The following is a 21,214-nucleotide window of genomic DNA, read 5'->3' on the forward strand; positions in this document are numbered from 1 at the left end:
AACCTGGTTGAAGTACTTGATGGCAGAGAGGTGGCTTTTATCCAGCCCACATGCTCTACACTGCTGGCATCGCTTTGAGACAATAACTGCTGACATTTAACAAAAACAACAATGTGACCTCCGGGGCTCCATTCTGAGCATAAAGGTCAAAAGCTGGACTTGGTCACCCACAAGCTGGGAGTGAGCAGTACCAACTGTGAAAGCAACCTGGTAAATGTTGCTGCTAGTTATGCAATTAAAGCTTTTGTTCTCCCACTACGACTGTGGTAAAGACACAGAGGTGGCACAGGGAACGCCATAGATAAAGAGGCAATCTTTAGATTAAGGTGAAAATGGAAAAAGCTCAAATCATGAAGCACAGCTCGGATGCCTTGTCACCCGCACTGCTCCTGAATTCAAACTACCATTATTATGCTTTTACACAAACCCAGTGACATTTACATTATGTCTTTTCATAACATGTTTACAAAGAGGCCATTTCACAGCTGAAAAACAGAGTGCTCGGAACCTTGAACTGTACCCGTGGCTCTGAAAGCCATGAATAAAACATACAGCGCTATCATGATGAAAGAGTCGGCATCTCCCACTCATCGCCACACAGGGTCTGATGCTCTCTCTCTTGAGCCAGTGTCCCAGCATTGACTGCTGGTTGTAATTCTCTCAAGAGATTGGAGCTGACAATCTTAGGCTTGCCAGACATAAAATCCTGTTTATCTGTCAAGACGAGCGGCTGTAGCCTACCATTCTCTCCCAGCTCTGTCTGTAAGCTCTCTGGGTAGACAAAGTCTTAGACAACATGAAGACAGAAAGGCAGGCTTGATAGCAAAACTGGCTGTGCCATCAACGCTCCTGACACAGAGACGTTCGGTCAGTTGTGGCTTACCCGACACTGCAGAGATTCAAACTCAGAAGACTAGATTTGACTTTCATGTTCTTTTGAAAAGAAGTGCTTGAGGTTAACTCAGGCTTTCTTTGTCTATTAGAAACTGAGCACTCCAAACTTACCAAACTGGATCTGAAGAAAGTTTTGGGTGCCTTCTCACTACCTTAGACTTTCCCTCTTTCCAAGATGCTGACAAATTTCATTTTTGCATTACCTTACATGACCTCTTAAAGAGTGATTACAAGCTCTAAGGAATCAAAGTATGTTCAGTCTTGATACTACTTGAGAGATCAGTGTTTCTGCTTCAGTGGCTCACATACAACTTGTCCATGTAAGAAGGACTCGAGACAGACGGATTACAGAGCATAAAACATGGCCAAAGAGCACGAATGACAAATCTCAGTGAGAAATGGCAGCTGTGGCAGGCTTGTGAGCCAAGGTGCCAATGGAGAGTGAGAGGGGAGTGTTGAATGGTTTCTGGGTGGAAAAGAGTGATGTGAGGCTAAGGTCGGGCAGATGGTGGCTGATAATGAGGGTGTAGAGGTGTAAGGAGGGGAGTCGTGTTGGTCTCGGGCTAGGGCTTGGCAGAAAAGACTCTGCACCGAGTTCAGGACCAGAGAGACTGTAAGTGTGGGGGGGTTTAGCAAAGAAAAAACAACACAGCCTGTGATGAGAGTGAACCCAGTAGCACTATACAACCTTCAATGAGCACACACATTGTGCCATGATGTCTGCACTGGGATGCACCTACCAGTCACCAAATGTGAAAAAAACTTCAGCGTTCACTCTCTTTAAATTTTCTAACTCCTTTGGGTACATTCACTCCTCAATTCTTTTTTCAATGTCTTGACCTTGCCTTCATTAGTGGGTTGACATTAATGCATAATTAATAAGAAACAAATGAGTCTATGCTAATAAAGCAGCCAGAAGTATGACAAGGAGAGTGCAAATTGTTTGTGCTCTTAGGCCATGCCAGCAGACAACATCTTTTTTCCTGCCCACAGGCACTATACGATAATTGGAGAGGAAAAAATTGCTGCATTTTCTGGGACAGTAGGCCTAGCAGTAAGAATGGCAGATGGAAATGGAAACGATTTGAGGCGGCTGAAAAATATTTCTTACAAAAATAATCAAAATAAAGTCCTCAGAGTCACAGTTTGTAACGCCACTATTGTCAAATCACTGCACATTTAAAGCCCTTTAGAGAGCTAGTCTAAAAATGTGAGCACAAGAAAAAAAGGAAGTCAGAAAATCATAAGAAGTAATGAAAAGATGTGTCCTAATCCGGCTTAGATGTCATAATTTGTGTTGGCAGAAAATATGTCTTAGCAGTTTCACATTAACATTCTGATAGGATTTCCTACTGGTGTTGACAGCGCTCTGTGCTAATTCTTCGAAGAAATAACATGAGCATCATACGTTCTTTTTTTTTTAAACATTCTGATTAGGCTTCAAATTTCTGAAAAGACAAATTTGTGTTTTATTAAGTCCCTTCCTCCCACCCCTCTTTCTGCCTCATTTGGTCATGATGACAGTTGACAAGCCCCGCTGATTTTTTCATTAACAGCTCATACCGTCACCACAGCGTTGGGGGGACGCAGGAAATGAGCGCTCATATCAATATTCCGGATGACATCTCTCACACAATGCATCTCAAGTAGACACTGACTCTGCCACGTGGTACCTGGGGGTGATCTATTGATCAGGCGACATTATCATTATCGATCTACAAGCTGAACTAGAGGGATCAAACTTGGCTAATACTTAAAGTATGCGTATGAGTTCCCACACAATACTTGCAAGAGACACTGCAAGCAGCCAAAAACCATGATAAGATTCAATATTTTCATCATCTGAGGCATTTCATCAGCTCTGTGATCTCACAGGAGAATAATCATATCGCAACAGATAATCTAATTATAAGACTCATCAATGCAATGCTTGATTTGGTTTTCCTTTAGGTTACTGTAAGGGAAAGTTAACAGGATTGTTGATCTTCATTTATGACAGAGCATCTGATATACAGGCATGCTCCTGGGGCTTCTGAGTCAATATCAGTATCAGTTTAAAACCTTTCATTATGGTAGGTATAACACTTCAGTGGCTACCTTATTTTCTCCTTTATCTTGGAAGCTGGAAGGAGGAAATAAAGCCACAAGCGAAAACCTCGGCTCCATAAGGGATAAAATCTATTCTCTATTATTGCACTGCCGTTGCTTGAGGGCCGTCAAGCTAAAGGTAATGGCATTGCCTGTGATAAATTTATGGCTGAACTGCTCCATGTTCCATGAGGGATAAAACAGGCTGGGAATTGTCCAGATTGTTGGAGTCACAACTAAAATGACAGATGACCCTCCAGTGACAAGTCAACGTCATTTACAATATCATTTAAATGACTAAATGTGCTCCAATGACATTCAAAGCATTATGTATTTACACAATGCTGCATGAAGAGGCAGAATGTACAGTGAACTGTCAAATTTCCAGAATGACTGGAATAAAAAAAAGAGAATACAGGGCTGTGTGGACTTGATTTGAGAGCTGGATGTGAGTTGCCTTGGAAACCTTACACGATAGCAACAGGATGACACTCCCCAGGCATTGGAGCAGCTTGTTCACAAACCTAACAGGTGAGAGGGGTCCTGAGGCCTCGCTGCAAGCTCCATGTGGACCATCTAAGGGCCCTGGTCTGCACCCTGTTCTTTACTTCAGGCCCTAGCGAATTGGGCACCCTGACTTTTCCTCAGTTGGCCGAATCCATTTTCATCCATTTGTTCTCTCCTTTTTTGCCAACCCAGACAGTAAGACTGCTCCGTGCCAATTAATCAATACTTGCGGCTGGAACAAGTTGGCAGTGTTTCAGTGGAGCTAAGCTAATAGGACACTAAAATGGCCCCACATTTCCATCTTTTATAGGGCATAAGACCGTCTATTAAAGCGGGACATGGCTCCTCCAGGACCTAACTTTTGTCATCACGTACTAAATAATAATTGGTTTAGCATAGGTTAATTGCTCAATAGATACTAGGCCATTGGAATTTAATTGTGCTGTTAAATGCCTCAGTTGTAGCCCGTGCTTTGGTAATGGCTCATGTGACTAAATGAATGGACACAGTTGGATCCCACATGACTACTAAAAGTTGCAAAGGGCCTGCTCAGATTTGACACATTATGTATCACTGGTTCATTCTCCAAAAATACTTTGAGATTATTAAACTGAAAACTCTCAAATCACTATCTTTCATTTCTTAAATAGGCACTTTCTATGTTTCTGTTTTTTTACCGCTCCAGCTTTACGTCTAGTCTTAGCATGGGTAGATACTCACAAGTCAGCAAGATCAGCTACACGTGGGAGCCGTCTCTCCCTCAGCAGATGATGGGAACATTAAAATACCAATCTGGGATTTTGTGAGTGTATCAGTTATGCATATTAATTCTTATGTTTTCCAACAGTATGGGTTGTGTGGTAGATTGAAAATATGTTATACAATCATTTTCTTTCCTAATCTAAAGTCATTTAACGCAGATCTACTAGAGCTATATTTCTCCAGTGTTTGCAAACACAATGAAAATAAATAACAATAGGATCAGTGAAAAGATAAAGACCTCTAAAGACCTCATTCACATTGGGAGTGAAAAATATTCTCCTTCCCTCCATTATCCTGCTGTTTGTTGCTATATTAGCATTGAACTTCACAGATAAAACACGTAGGAGAGATACAGTTACCTATTTAGGAGTATTTGCTATATGAAATATGTTTTCAACTGCTGGAGCAGGGCCAAGGAAACAATTTCAAGGAACATCCTGTCAAGAACAGAACTTAATGGAAGCTTTATAAATTATGAGGACAACATCCATTCCTGCTATCAACTCATTTTAAAGTGAAGGCTGGTGAGGCACGGCTGTATCAAATGAACCTGGAGCAGACGTCTCATTGCTGTTTATCAAACATCCCCTGGCAGGCCTGCTGGAATAGCAGACTATCAAGTCAACTAAAACATAATTACTTTGTTTATGTACTTCCTCTGCCCTGCCTCCCAGGGCACATTTGACCCAATTATGACAAGTGAGTGCCAACTGACTCACTGCCATCTCCCTAATATACTACGTGCACTAACAAGTAACTCAACCAGTGTTAACTAGCTATCAGTGAAGAGTTTACATCTTTAGTCACTGTTTTGTGTAAAGTTAGAGCCCATTTTTTTGCCGACCTGATGATTATAATTTTGAAATTCGCACTATACTTCATGACAAATAACACAAACAGGCTGAGACTCTTTAAGTAATAAACACCACTAAGTTATTGGCAAATCCTTCTTTGGATGATATCTTACATATTGAGGCTGTGGAATGATCAGAGTCGTACCTGACACATCCTTTGAGGACAAGCTGCCACTAGCGCTGATGATCATTTTCTTTATGTTACTGCTGTATTCAGCTCTCAAGTGACACGTGTCATGATTTTCCCTTGTTCTAGGTACTGTATTGCTTGTGGTATTTTGATGATAAAAGCAATTTCCGCTGTGGTATCAACACAGTCTGACACAAAGACAAAAGGTGAATTTTTCATTTTGCTATATACCACTTTGTATTATGCTGCAGGTTTCCCATCAAAGAAGCCCTTACCGGGCAAGACTTCTGTCTACATACCTTCAGACATGTTGTAAAGTCACAACAACCCCCTCGAGTCAAGGCACATGATTGGGCCCGGTGAAATTAGATTAACTGTCAACTTCCTGCTGTGTTTGTTGTGAGAGATCCTGCTGCCAAACGTTTGACAAGACGTCACATGGAAAATCGCCACCACTCCAGCAAAGCTGCCAGCCCTGGCATCTGACCCCTCATCGCGTCAGAGCAGCTACAAGTGCTTTCCATCTCCTCTGACTGCTCAACCTGTCAATCTGCCTATTCAAAGGTTTCCCCTTTCCCCAGGAAAAGCTAATTTTCCCTTCTCCTTGGCCCAGTCAGTAAGTGTCACTTCAGTTTAGATTTCAGTGCCTCCCTGCAGCCTTGCACTAAAGCTCCTGAGCTCCCGTGGAGGGAGTTCTGTGTACTGTTGTGGACCTGCTGTCCAATTAACACTGTAGGGTACTGGGGATTAAAAACAACTTTCCACTGAGTAGCTGGGCTGATGCCTCTGTCTTACATCAACACACAGCAGTAAGACTGACTTCATGTTGAGACTTTTAAATGTGTACTTTAGGCAGATTGTTAAAAACTGTCTGAAAATAACATTTAGACAAATTACGGAGCATGTGGACAGATTTTGTGTTGATTGGATCAATTTTTTTCTCCACTTTAAATGTTGAAAACACCCAGATGTCCTCTGGTGTGTTGCCTGTTTACGAGAATCCCTTTAGGCCTGTAGTCTGCCAGCATCACGGAGGGGTTGAATCTTAATACAGCCTGATGCTTGTCAAGCTTCCAATCTGCTGCAGATTGCAGGCCTGTCTGTGAGAGTAATGAGAGACCGGTTCTGCCACAGAGATTTCCTCAAAGACCGCTGGATTAGGAATTCACAGGGGCCGCTGCTTCTGGACGACGGCAGCCCCATTTTCTCTGCAAATCAATTGTAATTTTGCTCTCCATGTCGATATCCTGTTCATGGCTCTCTTTCATTCAGGTTTACTTGCCACTTCCCATCATCTAGTCTTTTAGCAATGCTACTTTGGTAAACTGGCTAACATCTCTGTGGTTATCAAGAGACGGGTGGCATGTGATATGTGATTACGTATCAGTATCCTGTGTTCCAATCTATTCCACAAACATTCACTCAAATCGCAGAGTGGGAAGCTCTTTAGCTTTTACCAGCAGCAATCTGTTGAGCTATATATGTCTTGTCTTATGGGCAATTTTATATTCATCTGCCACCCTGTTGATATGTCACTGCATTCTGTTGGCATATTGCATTTTTTTGGCCTTCTCATCACTTACCAATGTCAGTGAGCTAGCCCACGTTATTGTAGCAGAGAAACTGCCTGGGGCAACATATTAAAACAGGGTCACAGGCTACCTTTCCTCAGGGCTCCTTGTCAAATTTTGGTTTTGATGTAACCAGTATGTTTCAGGTGAGGGTGAAATGTATGCAGGAAGCCCTCTCACCAGAATGAGCAATGCCTATGTTTAGAGTCTCACTGAATCAATACATTCACAGCAGAAACTTTAATTGACCTTGGAAAAATAAGCTCATTTTGATTAGTACTGTATTTTTGAACAAAAGTATAGATTCATCGATTAGGAAACTGAATAGAATTATATAATTCGTTCTATTTATTTTACATACGGTAACTTGAGTAATGAAGACAAATGCATATCTTCAAACTGTCCAACTTTTGATTAAATGCTTGTGGTTAAAACTTTATTTCTTAATTTGTCTTGCATTATTCTTTATCATTCATTAGGGATAGAAGAAAGCTGTGACAAATGGGGAGATATATACAGCAGAATTCAAATAAAGCCAAATAAACACACTGGGAATACACTAACCTTATCAGCCTAAACTCAAAAGCCTTATTTTAGCATCAGAGAAGTTGTGAAAATCTACAGCTCCAACCTTGTCCTCTGACTACCATTTACTACATTTACCTCCCCAAATGCAGTCATCAGTAATTGGTGTACCATATTTGTAGGATGAAAGGATGTAGGGCACTTTTGGGAATGACATTGGTGCAAAAAGAGCTGTCTGAAGTAGCTCTGAAAAGGGTGGATGTCCCTGCCATCAAATGGCAGAATGTAACTATCAACCCCATAATCACAAAATCGTCCTCAACAAAGGCAGCCAACACTTTTTTGTCATTTCCTGTACGTTATGAGCAACCGAGTAACAAAATTGCCTGGAATGGGCTCATACTTATGTACCTCTGCCTGATTATTTTGTTTGCCAAATCCCATTTCTGGGCATGTGACTCACCAAATTTCATCAGAAAGATCTTTCTGGATGGCAGCTTTTATCTGAGTACAACTAGCTCTGTGTAATAACTCTGTGCTACTGTGTGGTAAGGTGACGCTAAAGACTGAGAAGTGAGAAATCTCCAAATGAATGTGAATAAAAAAGGTAGAAGAGGGATCAAATGAAGGCCCTGTTGCAAAATACCCTGTATATGGAAATAATCAACAAAAGTTCACATCTTTATATTATTTTGGATTGTCTTTAAGGCAAAATAAGTAATTGCAAACCTGGACACGTTACTGTATAACATATCAGATAATGCTGAAAACTAATCTCAAACTGACCCATGCAAAGACAAAACTGTCTGAACCCAGCAGGTGAGAAAACCAGTGACCTTTGTCAAAGGACGAGATTTCCTCGACAAGAAGTACAGAACAATGGGCACACACTCTGTCCCAAATGCTTTGTCTCAGGAATACCTAATGCACTGCTTTGCTGGAGAGAGGCCAGGTAATAAAGCTCAGTCAGGATCAGTGAAGCCGGTCTCCACTGACTCTACCCTCATTGTTGGATGCTTCGCTCCCTGGGAGTCAGTGTATGTTATCAGTGATCATCAAAGGCACTGTCAGGAAAGTGTGGAACTGGGGCTTCCACAGGCTGTCCGAGACGCTAGACACATCCAAATGAGACAGGCTTATTAATTCTTCAAAAGCCACACGGCTTCCTTTTCCCCAAGACTCATTTTGGTACATTTAAGGATGATAAAAGCTCAGCCAGGGAGCTCTCCTGCCTCTTTCTACTGTCTCTCTCTTTTTTTTTCCTCACACATACATCATACATAATGCAGGCACATGCGTTCACTTGATCTCGAGAAGATATTACCTTTTGCTTTAAAATAGCTGTCATGTTTCAAAGTCTTTTGTAGGAATGGAAATAAGGACATTTCAGGGACAAAGATTCCGAGTTAAAAGTACACACAATGAAACCTGACGCGTTTTGCACTTAGATGCTATGTCTATCTTTTTCATGAATGCTGTTTCTGCTTTTTTCTGCCGTCAGTGGCCAAATAGTGGAGTCAGACAGCTCTCAGTAATAAATGTGTTTCTCATATAACTGTATGTCAGGAGGGGCAGAAACAGAGAGTTTAAAAGAAATTTAAAAAAGTACTGGTATAAAGTTTCTTCTGACACCGTCGCTATTCAGACAAAAAGTTGACATGTGAAGGAGACGAAGTCATTAATTCTCCAAAATGAAGCAGCCAATTTCTACTAATGTAAGAACTGAATCACTGAAATAAAATGGAATTTCAGACAATGAGAGCTGTTTTAATGGACGGGAACAGAGGAAGACAAAGCCTTGAAATTCATTACAACTTTTTTTTTTCTTCTCTTGCATTTTTTTTTTCCTCTATTGCTGTGCATTGGATTATATGTGGGACATCAAAAGCTTTAATTATCTTAATTACTCCTACATTTGCAAGAAGGGAAGCTTCTTGAAACCAAGTGTTTCTGTGGCAAAACTAGTCGTTAAAAATGCACATAATTTGAATGTTATATGAGAACCTTAATTGGTGAATTCATGGTTATCAAGGGGCCTCCTTCATTACAATTCAAGAAGCTCCTTCGTGGTGGTCACACACTCTCATAATGAATGTGATTCTTTTCCTCCCTTGCTGCAATAACCAATTGTACAGACCGGCTGATCACCCCCACCCCACCTACACTCGACAATTAATATGACAAGTTTTTTGTTTGTATTTGACAGCCTGAATATGAGAGAACTCTGTTCACTTCTGACACTGATAAAGTGGGGTACAGTGGGTGTGCAATACTTTAACTATCAAGGATAATTGAAATCCACTCTAATAACGCCATTACTCTGATGATGTCAGTACCTCTAATTGGAATTTGAATTGCTTCTCTTTCCATATCTTCTCAAAATCATACAGTAAAGTAGAATGAAACCAGAAAAAATCTTTCCATTCAGGCACAGGCACGTACACTCAGCAGGTAAAAAACAAACATGGCTCACCCACCACTTACTTCATACTATTTTCTTGTGCTCTAATATAAAAGGAAACATAACGTGATATTTTAAATTTTCTTTAGGAGCAACAAAGTGCATTTATCTGTTATCTGTTATGTACTCATGACTTCTGTCCTGTACGAGCATGGGGCTGTGAGATAGGTGAAACCATCTCCCACCCATCGTGGAGTCTGCAGTTTGAGCCCAGCCTCTTTCTTTGCATATCTTTAAGTGTCTTAGGGCGAGAAACTGAACCCCAGGTTGCTTCCTGTGGGTCAGGACTTGCATGCGTGTGCATGCAAATGTGTTGATTGTTGATTGTTGATGTAATGCCTCTATTGGAGGAAGTACATATGCCAAAACAAAACATTTTATTAGTTACAATAAAACAGGTTCTTCAGATTCAGATGATAATTAAAGAAAAAACATTGATTGGTTGGTTGGACATCTGTTCATGTGACATCCTTGGTTGATTCCATTAGAATGACTCTTTGTCACTTTACCATAAATGTAAAATGTAATTACAGATAGAGTTGTTTCTTTTTGAGTCTTGCACAAACCTGATTTTAAGCTTTGATTATGTCTGATGTCAGACATGTTTATCAGTAGAAAACATGACCTTTAGTTTCCATTTATTTCCAGTATTTTGGAGGCACAGATTGAAACGATGTAATCACTGGATTTGCTGGACTGTTTTGGAGACCAGAACAAACTTTGTGTCTGGCAGCTGAGGAGCAATTTGGTCAGACTAAGGCAGGCTTGGTGAATCAGGGCATTACTGTGATTATCTTAATCGCTGTAAGGCTGTAATCCTAACAAAGGCAGTTTACCCAAAATGCTTTGGTGTGTCTGTTTACACAAACGGCAACAAAAGAGATGCTGCAGCTAAATCACTGCATCATATTCTAAGTGGTAAAATAACTTTAAAATGTGTCCATAGTTGTATTGTGCCATAAATAGAGTGTGATTATTCAGCTGCATTTATTTTTACATGGATAGTGCAGCCACTGCTAAAACGTCTTTGAACGAGGGACAGCCTTAGTGAATGCCATGCCCTCTTGTCTCACGAGTGCATTGGCTAATGTGGTGGGTCTCACCCTGAGGTGCAGAGGATCTCGCTACAGGACCAGATGACACTAGTGTAGGTCAACTCTTTCGGGCACAAAGCCCAGTTGACTTGTTCAGCAGAGCCAAGCCAGCAGCAACTGCCAGGGGGTTAGAGGTTAGCGTAAGCCGCTCTGGGCCACCGCAGCCCACTGACTCTGAACAGCAGGGTTGGCTGTGGGGCTGCAGGACCCCTCTGCTAGGTGAAGCACTCAAACAAAAACACCTCAACCACATCACCATAACACAAAGAGGAGAAAATGGAAAACAATTTCAATTTCTTCCAGCTTATAAAACTGAATGGGATTTTATCTACGTAACACAGTTAAGACAAGACAGAACTAGATTCTCAAAAGCACACTGCATTTGATTACTTGCCAGTACTAAGGTATGTCTGTCTTTCTGAAATCTGTTTTCTGAGAAGGCGTCAGATGCTATTCAGGAGCCATGATGGCTTGTTTCACAAATGAATGCTTTGTTTGTCAGAATAATGTTTAATCAAAAGCACACAAAGTCTTATCACTAGTAAAAATAGAAGTAAAAAATGAAGCACAGCGCACGTTAGAACCAGTGCAGGTACGCCAAAGAAAATAGTAAACCTATGATTGTTGCTGTTGTTATTATTGTTCCATTGTGTGAGATGCCCATTAGCATACATATTTGTTCTGCTCAGGCACTTAATCAACTAACCTCCATCCTATGACCACTGTAGCAGAAACACTGCTAATGTACACGGCATTTTCATATCTACGCACTGACTGGAAACGTATGTTCTAAAAGCCAGACCAAACACATGTTTGCCCACATATCAATGGAGAGAGGCAGTGTAGATATAGAAACACGTGTCTTTAGCCCCGAGCATGCTTACAGCAGTGTCAGTTTCTTGACTGAGTCCCTCAAGGCTGCTGGCACAAAAGATACTTCAGTTCAAGGAGCGGGGGGAAGAGGGGTTTGGGCTGGGGGGCTGGAGGGTGAAGGGCTCCTCCCTCAATGCTGCCTCACTGCAGGAAAAGATAATTGTCTCCTCCTTACCCAGAGAGATGGGTGTATTTCTATGACCTATACTAGGTACTCTTCCCCTCTCTTGCACAGCCGGAGATGTCACAGTGGTTTGCCATAATTACTTTTGCTGATAGAGGTGAGAGAGGACATTTGCATCAGATGAGTCGCCCAGTGGTTGGGTCTCCCCACCCACCATATGCAGCTTTTAATGTCACTGTAATCTCTAAAGGTTAGCTCTGGCAGCACCACTGTATACCCCCACAACTAGCTGATTCAGTGGTTTGGAAAAAGGTTTGACATTGAGTTTGGATAAACGTGAGAGCACACACACACACACACACACACACACACACATATACACATACACAGAACACAAAGAAAACATTTTAAAGAAGATATGTTGTGCATCTTCACTCTTCAATCACATTTTTTATTGTATTTCTTCAAAGATTAGGAAGCACAATTGACAAGGTCAAGCAGTAACTCAACGTTGTCTACAGAAACTGTTTGGCCTGTTGAGATAAACACTATCAGAGGTTTTCACCTTTTATGTCTAATGCCTACTGCTAGAATTTGACTAAATATTTTCTTCTGGCTAATTATTTTTCCACTTCATGGATGTGTACAATACTAAACAAAAGAAATACAAGAAAACTGTCAGATGCTTTGAATCTGACTGGTCTTCTTGCAACTTACTTCTTCATACTTCTTACAATGAGGCTTCCCACTTGTCATCTCATTACTGATGCTAAGTGCTACTTCTGTGATGTTGTGGGATGAGAACGGGCTTCACAGTCTTGTTTTGTACACCTGTCATACACAACAACCATCTATCAGCAAGCAATGCAATTGGGAAAACTATTTAGTACAATATACACAGAATTTTAAAACTGAACTCCCAAGATCATACTGGACATCCATCAGTCTTCCATCATTTCACAAGTCACATTTTATTTATCTGGGCCAGTATAAGACAAGGACACACTATAAGTGCAATAACAAATCACCATTTCACTTAAGATCAGACAAGCAGTTCTTCCCAATCAGTCCTTTCTAGGTTTCTCTGTAATTATTCACATCGCATGGCAAAAACAACAGTGAGAGCCTTTTTCCCACATTACACAGCAGAACCGAGGTGATTAGTCACAGTAACTTCACCATCAGAGATGGAAAAGACCAGCACAACCAAAATACCTCTTCACTATCCTTTGCTAGTTATTTGTGATGAGTGGCCCAACGATACAGTCCTGGCTTCGAAAGAGGGTCCAAAGAACTACTACTACTAACAAAAGGTCTTTAAGTTCACCTTACTCATGTCCCAGTTCAACACTTTGACTTGGGAGACACTTCTAGGAGCTGTTGCTCCTCATAATACAGCTGCAGGGGTGATCAATCGACTACTCCCACTACAGGAAAGCATTGATTCTCAAAGCTGAGACCTAAAAATTCACAGGAACAGAACCTTTTGACAGTTTGTAATTTTCAACAGTCTTTACAAGCTAACAACATCCCACTTCTGATTGGTATTCTGAAAGGCCTGTGGTATTGATTAAACAACTGGAATCCAGGGATTCAAGTCTTTCTTCTGTTTGCCCTGCTATGAAAGCTGCTGTAGTATAATATTCAAGACCTAATGAACGACCCAAGACGAACAAGCAAGGCTATAGCACAAAATGTTCTGTTCACAGTACCTCCATGTATTCATTCTTCGTGCTAGTATCAAGGGTAGGAAACAGAAAGCACTTACAAACGTCTGTAGGGTACAATTTAGTTATGTCCTTGAACCCACTTAACAGTTGTACACTGATGCTGCAGAGATGTACAGTCAAGAAAGCCTCCGTCTATCTGTCTTTGTGCCATTGTTTTTATTCTTCCCAATCTCCCACTCTGAGAAAATGATTCTGCCTTCTCTAAATCCCACACCTCCCAGACCATACGTGTTTGTTCATCACACTTTCTCTTTTCTCTTCCTCTTTTTTTTGTGTTTCGAGATTCTGGTGACATTTTCAAAGTGCCAGATCCTTTGCCTTGAGACACTGTGCATGTGCCCACACCTCTCCACCCCCCAAAACTACACATGCATACACACACACACACACACACACACACACACACACACACACACACACACACACACACACACACACACACACAGAAAGCAGATATGCACATTCTTCGCCTGGAGCCAGGCCCCTCTGTGCTCCTCTACCTCAGAGAAGCTGGAGCTTGGCATAGAGAGGAGGCTCCAGTGGATTCTGTGCTCCGCCTGCCAATGCTGCTCTTTTGATCTACAGCCAGCTGATGACAGATCTACATTAAGCTCATAGTCTCTCTCTCTCCCTCTCTCTTGCGCTGCTTCTCTTCTCCTTTTCTCTGACACTCGGGCAAAATGTTACTGTAAGTTTACGAGCATTGGTGGGAATCAACATCCCGTGGGGTCGGCAACGTGAGTCTCCTCTCGCACCAAACTGAGAGGAATATAAAATGCTGAATGTGTCTCCAGCTTGCAGAAAACTACCATGTGGGTGTATAAGGCAAAGATAGTGTCATACCAACAATTGAGGGGAAAGCTTAACACGTCTGATGTATACCTCCACGTTTTGAAGGAAAAATCCATCTTTTAATATGTTTTAGCACAGTAAATAACAGTGTTTTTATAATGGCCTTGCAGAGTCTAAAAAAGGAATCTGGTTGTTCACAGTTTCAGAGACTCAACAAAGGAGTACGAGGCTACAGTTGCTGCAAAAATTATAGATTTCTCTCTGTGTGTGAATGCTGCATGTGGGTGATGTGTGCACACAGAAGCCCTCGATCTCTGGTTCTGAGTTTCTGACCCTGCAGGTTAATGTGTCATACTGTCAAAAGACAATATTTCATAAAACTCTATTAGTTGCACTGGAAATGGAAGTTTCAAAAGAAATTTTGAATTTAACTTAAAAAGATAACGTTAAATTTGGTTTGCAATATTATACAAAAGGTGTCAAATCACAGAGCGTATTGTGTTTTTTAAGCTACGTATCACCTGGTACAGTTTAAAAGTAATTAGAAAATGAAAAGCTTTAAAACATGAAGGGGATCCGATGAGTCCTCAAGATGCATAAAAATATATCAAGGTAACATAATTCTACATGAGAAAAGCTGGACCTAAAAACCGTGATTCAGAAATCTCCAGATATACCACTCTACAATCTGAAACACAGATATTCTGTTGAGGCAGCTTTCAAGCTCCCACACAGTGTGTGAGTATTTGATGTTCACAACCTCAAAAGAAACCACCTGCATTTTTTTTTAAGATCACCAGTCTTTATTGCCAACCAACTAGTTTAACGAATTGCTCACAAAGTAGACATGAAGAAACAGCACTCCCCTCATGTTTGTGTGTTATGGTGCATTTGTACAACTCATATTTTAAGTGGTGGTAAAAAATAGTGCGATGTAGCTGAGAGTTAGAGCAATTACATAGGATGCATGGCTAACAGCTGCTGATGAACGAGGAGTGACGGGTGGTGATGGAATCTCACCATTAGAAAAACACAACCAGCTGTTATTTCTAAAGGGGATCATCTGCTTATTACTGTGATATCCAACAGGAACAGCTCGCCATCACATTATTTAGCATGACAGGCAGCTTTGAGCGAGGTGCGACTTTGTTCTGGTGGGTGAAAACACTGTCTATTTCGTTTCAGCCACTGCTGTTTTCAATCATTTTTTTCCAGATGCTGTGATTGAGAGAATCATTTTGAAGAGGATGGGGGAAAAACAACAAAGAGCATTTGGTTGGTGCTTGCAATATTGCTTGCATTTGCCATTATTCAGTGGAGTGACGCTTTTGTGTGGGCTGTGAACTGGCAATCAGCCTGTCACATTACCATTCAAATGGTCACTGCAAAGCACCTGCAAGGAGGTCACGGCCTGTCACAATGAAAGAGAGAACGTTATGTTATACTCTTAATGATCATTTACTCTATTTGTGTGGGTACATACACAAACACCCACCTCGTCATTTCATCTGAATATATATGTTTAATCCATTCCACATGAAGCTATTTAATGAAGCCTTCTTTTACAACAGTACCTCTGTCTCCAAGGCGCTGGAAGAATGGAGGTAAGAGTGTAACAGGATACGTGAGAGAGAGTAAACAGGAGAGTCAGAGCGCATATGGGAATAAGAGGGTGAGAGAATCGTGGCAGCAGGATGCTCGCCATGAATACTCACCTCATACTCAACAAATCAGCCTCTGTGTTCAGTGGCTGCATGGCTGTCAGGAGTTGGCGTATATTATCATTGCATCTATCATGAAATATCTTACAAATGTCACTTGGATGTATGCACACCTTTCTTTCAAGCCCTCTGTCGATGCAGTGCTTCCCATGCATATTGAGGTAAATGTCAAAGGAAAGTGAAATTGCTCATTTGAACCATATTAACTCATCATGCATCCACTGGCATAGTTTAGTCTGGGTTTTAGGCCTGCTTTGCAATTTTGGCCAAAAACTCTTTATATTAACTAATTGGATTTTCTTGCCTACAGGAATTATTTGCACTACAACGCCCAGTTTCAAAGACGTGTTATCAGTATTTAGCTGCAAGTGACACTGTGCACTGGGTTATCCTGATTTCAAATCTAAGCACATATCCTACCCCGGCGCCAGTCTGTCCTGTAGAAGAAACAGCTGTTTGCATGAATCTTTAATGTATGCCTGCACTGGCATGCAATTGAAGCAGATGAGATTGTGCAGGATCACCTCAATGCCCGACTTCAGGTGCCTCAAGTCCACAGCGTTTGAGAATGTCAAAGGTCTCATTTGCTGGAGTGCATCACTTAAAAATTTTATAGCTCAATATGGAATTTACTGTGGCACAGAAAGTGCAGCAACTGATTTACAAATGTAGAAATAAGAAGTATTACAAAAACTTTTGCTAGCAGAAGTACATTTTTCAAAATTAACATTATATTATTACATAATATATTTTAGTATATTACTCTAATATTGATGTATCACCATTTGAAAAATATGTCAAATCCCATCTCCCAAAGTATTCCAAACATGTCATCTGCCCACCTATAATTAAATAATAATACTATTTAAGATATACACAATATCTTGAGACAAAATTGTCTTTGTTATACATGCAAAAATCTACACTGCTCACAGGCAAACCTAACTCAAATCAGAAATAAAAGGAAGAAAATCCACACATAATCTGTTTCTATTCTTCTAATTTTAGTTCAATAATCTATTCTTACTTTAATAAATGAAATAAATACAAAGAATAATTTTGTATAAAGGAATTTTCTAACAATTAGACAATGATTGCATGTTGCCTCCAGAATTGTGTGCAAAGCGACAATGATCTGTCATTTTTTGCTTCATTCCTACAAGTAAACGCTGAAATACAATTTTAGTGATAGGATAATTGCAATAACAGAGGGCCAGTACAGCTGCAATGATAGCCAATATCTCAGAGCTACCCTCTCATACTGAGATGATGAATTAACTTCAACTGTGGGCTAACCAATAATCACAGAGGCTGGCTGAGCAAGTGAAATGCTACAGCATATTGAGTCACACACACACACAACCTACACACATTCTGTTGCCGATTTGTCAGTGTATTCTGTTCTGTAGTCTTAATTCAGCCTCCTTTAAGTTTTGCCTCTCACTGAAACAGTAAGTATTTCCTTTTTCTCTCACCTTGCTCCAGGTGTTCATATAATTTGTCTGCAAAAACCACTTTGGTGAAATAAGCTAAAAAGTAAACATGATAAGCTAGAAACGCCGCCCTGCACAGAAGAGCAATGTGGCTGTCAATATGGCTGCAGGTTTACAATTGTTGTGCTTGGCGACTGCTGTCTGTATCACACAAGTGTGAAAAGCAATAACACCACCAAAGTGCAACTGTTGGCGGTCAATATTTTCTCTCCCTGATAAACCCTCTGGGCAGGAGCGTTCCTTCATCTAGCCAACACAAACACAGCTTTGCAGTTTCAATCTGTCACAGTGTGTGAATATGGAGCCAGAAAAAATAAATAAATAATAATATATATATATATATATATATATATATATATATATATGAATATATATAAATATATATAAAACCTTGTCTTGTCACTCTGCATTCTCAGTTTCACAAAGAAATCATCCAAATATAAAGTTTAATGACAGCCTGAGAAATATTCACACTTCAGTATCAGTATCAGCATAGTTAAAAACAAGCGAGTTAGTCTTCATGCAACAGTGATTTGGTTTACCTTTTCTACTGTCACTTCTCTACACGAGAACATTTTATGGAGAAGCTTTCCGAAGTACTACTCTAAACAATAAGTGTCATTTAGCACAAAACACATTGTTCACATGCAAAAACAACAAATAACAGAGAGACACAATGATTACCTTGCAAAAACTCAGACGGCTTTGTGAGAGAAAATCTGCAGATAGACCAGGATGGGACACATGAACACGTCTGCCTCAGTTGTATCTGGGAAACAAAAAGACCCAATGTGTCAGGGTTATTTCACAACAGTGATGCATTTCAGAAAGAAATGTGAACATTAAACATGATTCAAGGCATCTAACTGCATGCACACATCAGTGTATCGGACTGAGACTGATCCACATATTGTTGCAAACTCGGGAGTGCGTGGGATACGTGAGCTTTACAAAGTTTTCACACATACTGTGCTAACTTATAGCACCCACATTGCACTTATACACACCCACATTCACGCAAACGCACAGTAAACAAGCCTCCAATTCCCAAAGCACCTGTAGACTCGGCAGACTCTGCTACCCAGTGGCTTACTTTTGAAGATGAATCTCCAGAGCCCCCAAAGGAAAACAATGCATTGCCAGGGATGTCCAGGAACGTTAAATGTCGGCATCTCTCTCTGCTCAGACACTGACGGCTGTGATGGGAAGGCACGGCGCTCCCACACTGAGGCAGGGTAATTGGCTAGAGATGATGGGCCATAAACATACATCACAGGAGCATCGAAGCGACAAGCAGGCAGCTAACTAAGGCTCTCTTTCTACTGCGTGGCTCTTGTTTGTCATACGAGCACGCACACATGCAGCCACGTACACACACACTCCTCACTGTCCCTTCCCTTCCCTGGATATTCACGCTCCTTGAACACATGGGCTGGCCCACCATTATTACAACAGAGAGAGAGAAAAACCCCGCCATTCCCTTCATCCAATCAATCACCATAAAACCCCAACAGCACACTCTGTATATTCTGCACAGACCCTTTTGCCATTTCCTTGGCATCGTGACTATAACCCAGAGGATGCTCTCTCCTGCCATTATCATCCACTGATATATAATAGGCACTACCCATTCAAAATGCATCATCACCATAACAGATAGGATGCCCTCTCTCTCACCATTACTACCAATACACAGTGGTGGATAATAGGCTATCCATTCCTGCTGTGCTATCGCCACGGTGCAGACTTTCTTTCCATTACCATAACACTTCTGTCATAATAAGCTGGGAGAGCCTTCCAGTCATGACCACCGCTCTCCAAGAGGAGGTCAGTCGTGTCAGACTGTTTGCTCACACGCTGGTAATTGGGAGAAATAAGGCTGGGTGAGGAAATGGCACTGGAACTTCCCTTTCTTCTCGGTGGTTTGCTCTGCGAGGTAGCATTTTGCTGTGATTCAATGGTGCTGCTGAGCCATTAGACTTGTTTAAACAAGCAAGGAAATAATAAGTGATAGGGGGAAACAGTGGCAGTTAATTTGGCTTACACCATTGAAGCTGTTTGCACCGTCTCATGATGCAGAACATGATGATCATAATGGATATTTCCTCACATACAGCATGCCCTATTCTGCATTCTCTAAGACCATGACACAGGATTTCATCAATAAAATCCACTTCCTTCATCTAATCCTCTTTCTTCTTCTGAGTTTTCCAGATTTAGTTTGACAGGTCTTGCATGACCACTTTCCTTTTTTTCTCAGAGACAAGCGTCAACCTAAAGACCCCTTCACTCTCTCAACAGACTGGAACTTCAAGGGGATGAGTAAAACCGATGGCAGGGAGTGGGAGGGACAAGGGGGGTCCAGGCAATGCGCTCATTATTCAGGAAGACACTCGAGGCCACAGGAAATAGCACACTTCATTTTTCTTGTCAAACTCCGGCTGGCTTAATGGCGTGTTCACAGCAAGTGGTGAGAAAAGGGACGGCGTGGCCAGGCCGAGACGTGGAAGGATTGCCGATCAAGATGGAGGCTGTCATCAAAGAGGCAGTTACCCTACATTCTTTTCAAAGGTAGACCACCTGAGTTGCTAAACCTGCTGAATTTGTTACAGCGACAAATAAATATGTCTCATCTTTCAGAGAAGTAGACAGCAAGTATAGTGCGGCTAGCTTTCAAAGAGGAAAATGAAATATGGTCTCAATTATAACCTAACTGTAGAGAGGCACAGATGTTCCTATTGTTCCTCCCATTCCACATTCTCCTAAACCTTCCCTCATTATTGCCTTCATTACCGGTGCCATCGATATGGCAGGTGGCTGCCAGAAAACCTGGATGTATCTACAACTCATCATCCAAACACCAATTAATCATCCGCCCAGCAATTACACAACATACATTGCATTGATTTCGAACACAGTGACACCTTTTCATTACCATTTCATTTACACTATGCACCAGGAGCTCCTGCGACCGCGGCTATAGCAAGCTGCAGGCCATGCAAAGCAATCTCCCCCTGCTCTATATATGCACTGGACTGGAACTGTGTTTTGATCAGAGAGATGATGGGGCAGGTGTTTTGGTACGGCTTCATGTCAGTGTGAAGCCTCATTCCACGGCATCCCAATCTCCAGGCCTGGTAGTGGGATGCAGTGTCAGACAGCCTATTTTGTTCGAGTCCTAATTGGGATAATTTATTGTCCTAACAGGCAGAGCAGCTGTGGCTTTACAGCGTAGCACCAATTAAATCCAGATGCTGGAATGAAAAGATGGAGCTGAACGTGACTCGGGGACCAATCACTAATATTAACTCAGATCTCTGAGGGATGAATATGACAAGTTGTGATCAGACAGTCTCTTGTACGCACTGCTTTACTACTGATATTGAAAATATGAAATTTTGATGGGGATTCATAAAATCAGTCACAATCAGATCTCAGACAGACGTTGTACTTCATTTCTAGTAATGAAAGCAATTATCTGCCAGATTAAACGTCGTAACACAAATCTGCTGGGACGCCCGATAGCTTACTGCCACGACTGTGGTTTTATATGGTCCACAATAAGCCGCTGAACTCTGAAATCTTGTTCTAGTTT

General features: G+C 41.3%; 1 protein-coding gene across 1 annotated transcript in view; it reads right to left on the reverse strand.

Moving 5' to 3' along the window:
* The window catches only part of LOC113165360 (alpha-1,3-mannosyl-glycoprotein 4-beta-N-acetylglucosaminyltransferase C), an 80,945-nt gene that overhangs the window by 20,576 nt on the left and 39,155 nt on the right, over nt 1–21,214 (reverse strand). Inside the window, exon 4 of the mRNA XM_026364781.1 lies at nt 18,304–18,388. The gene's annotated coding sequence lies outside the window, so the exon portion shown is untranslated. The remainder of the gene's footprint in view (nt 1–18,303; nt 18,389–21,214) is intronic.

This window comes from Anabas testudineus, chromosome 6 (assembly GCF_900324465.2).
Source record: "Anabas testudineus chromosome 6, fAnaTes1.2, whole genome shotgun sequence".
NCBI lineage: Eukaryota > Metazoa > Chordata > Actinopteri > Anabantiformes > Anabantidae > Anabas > Anabas testudineus.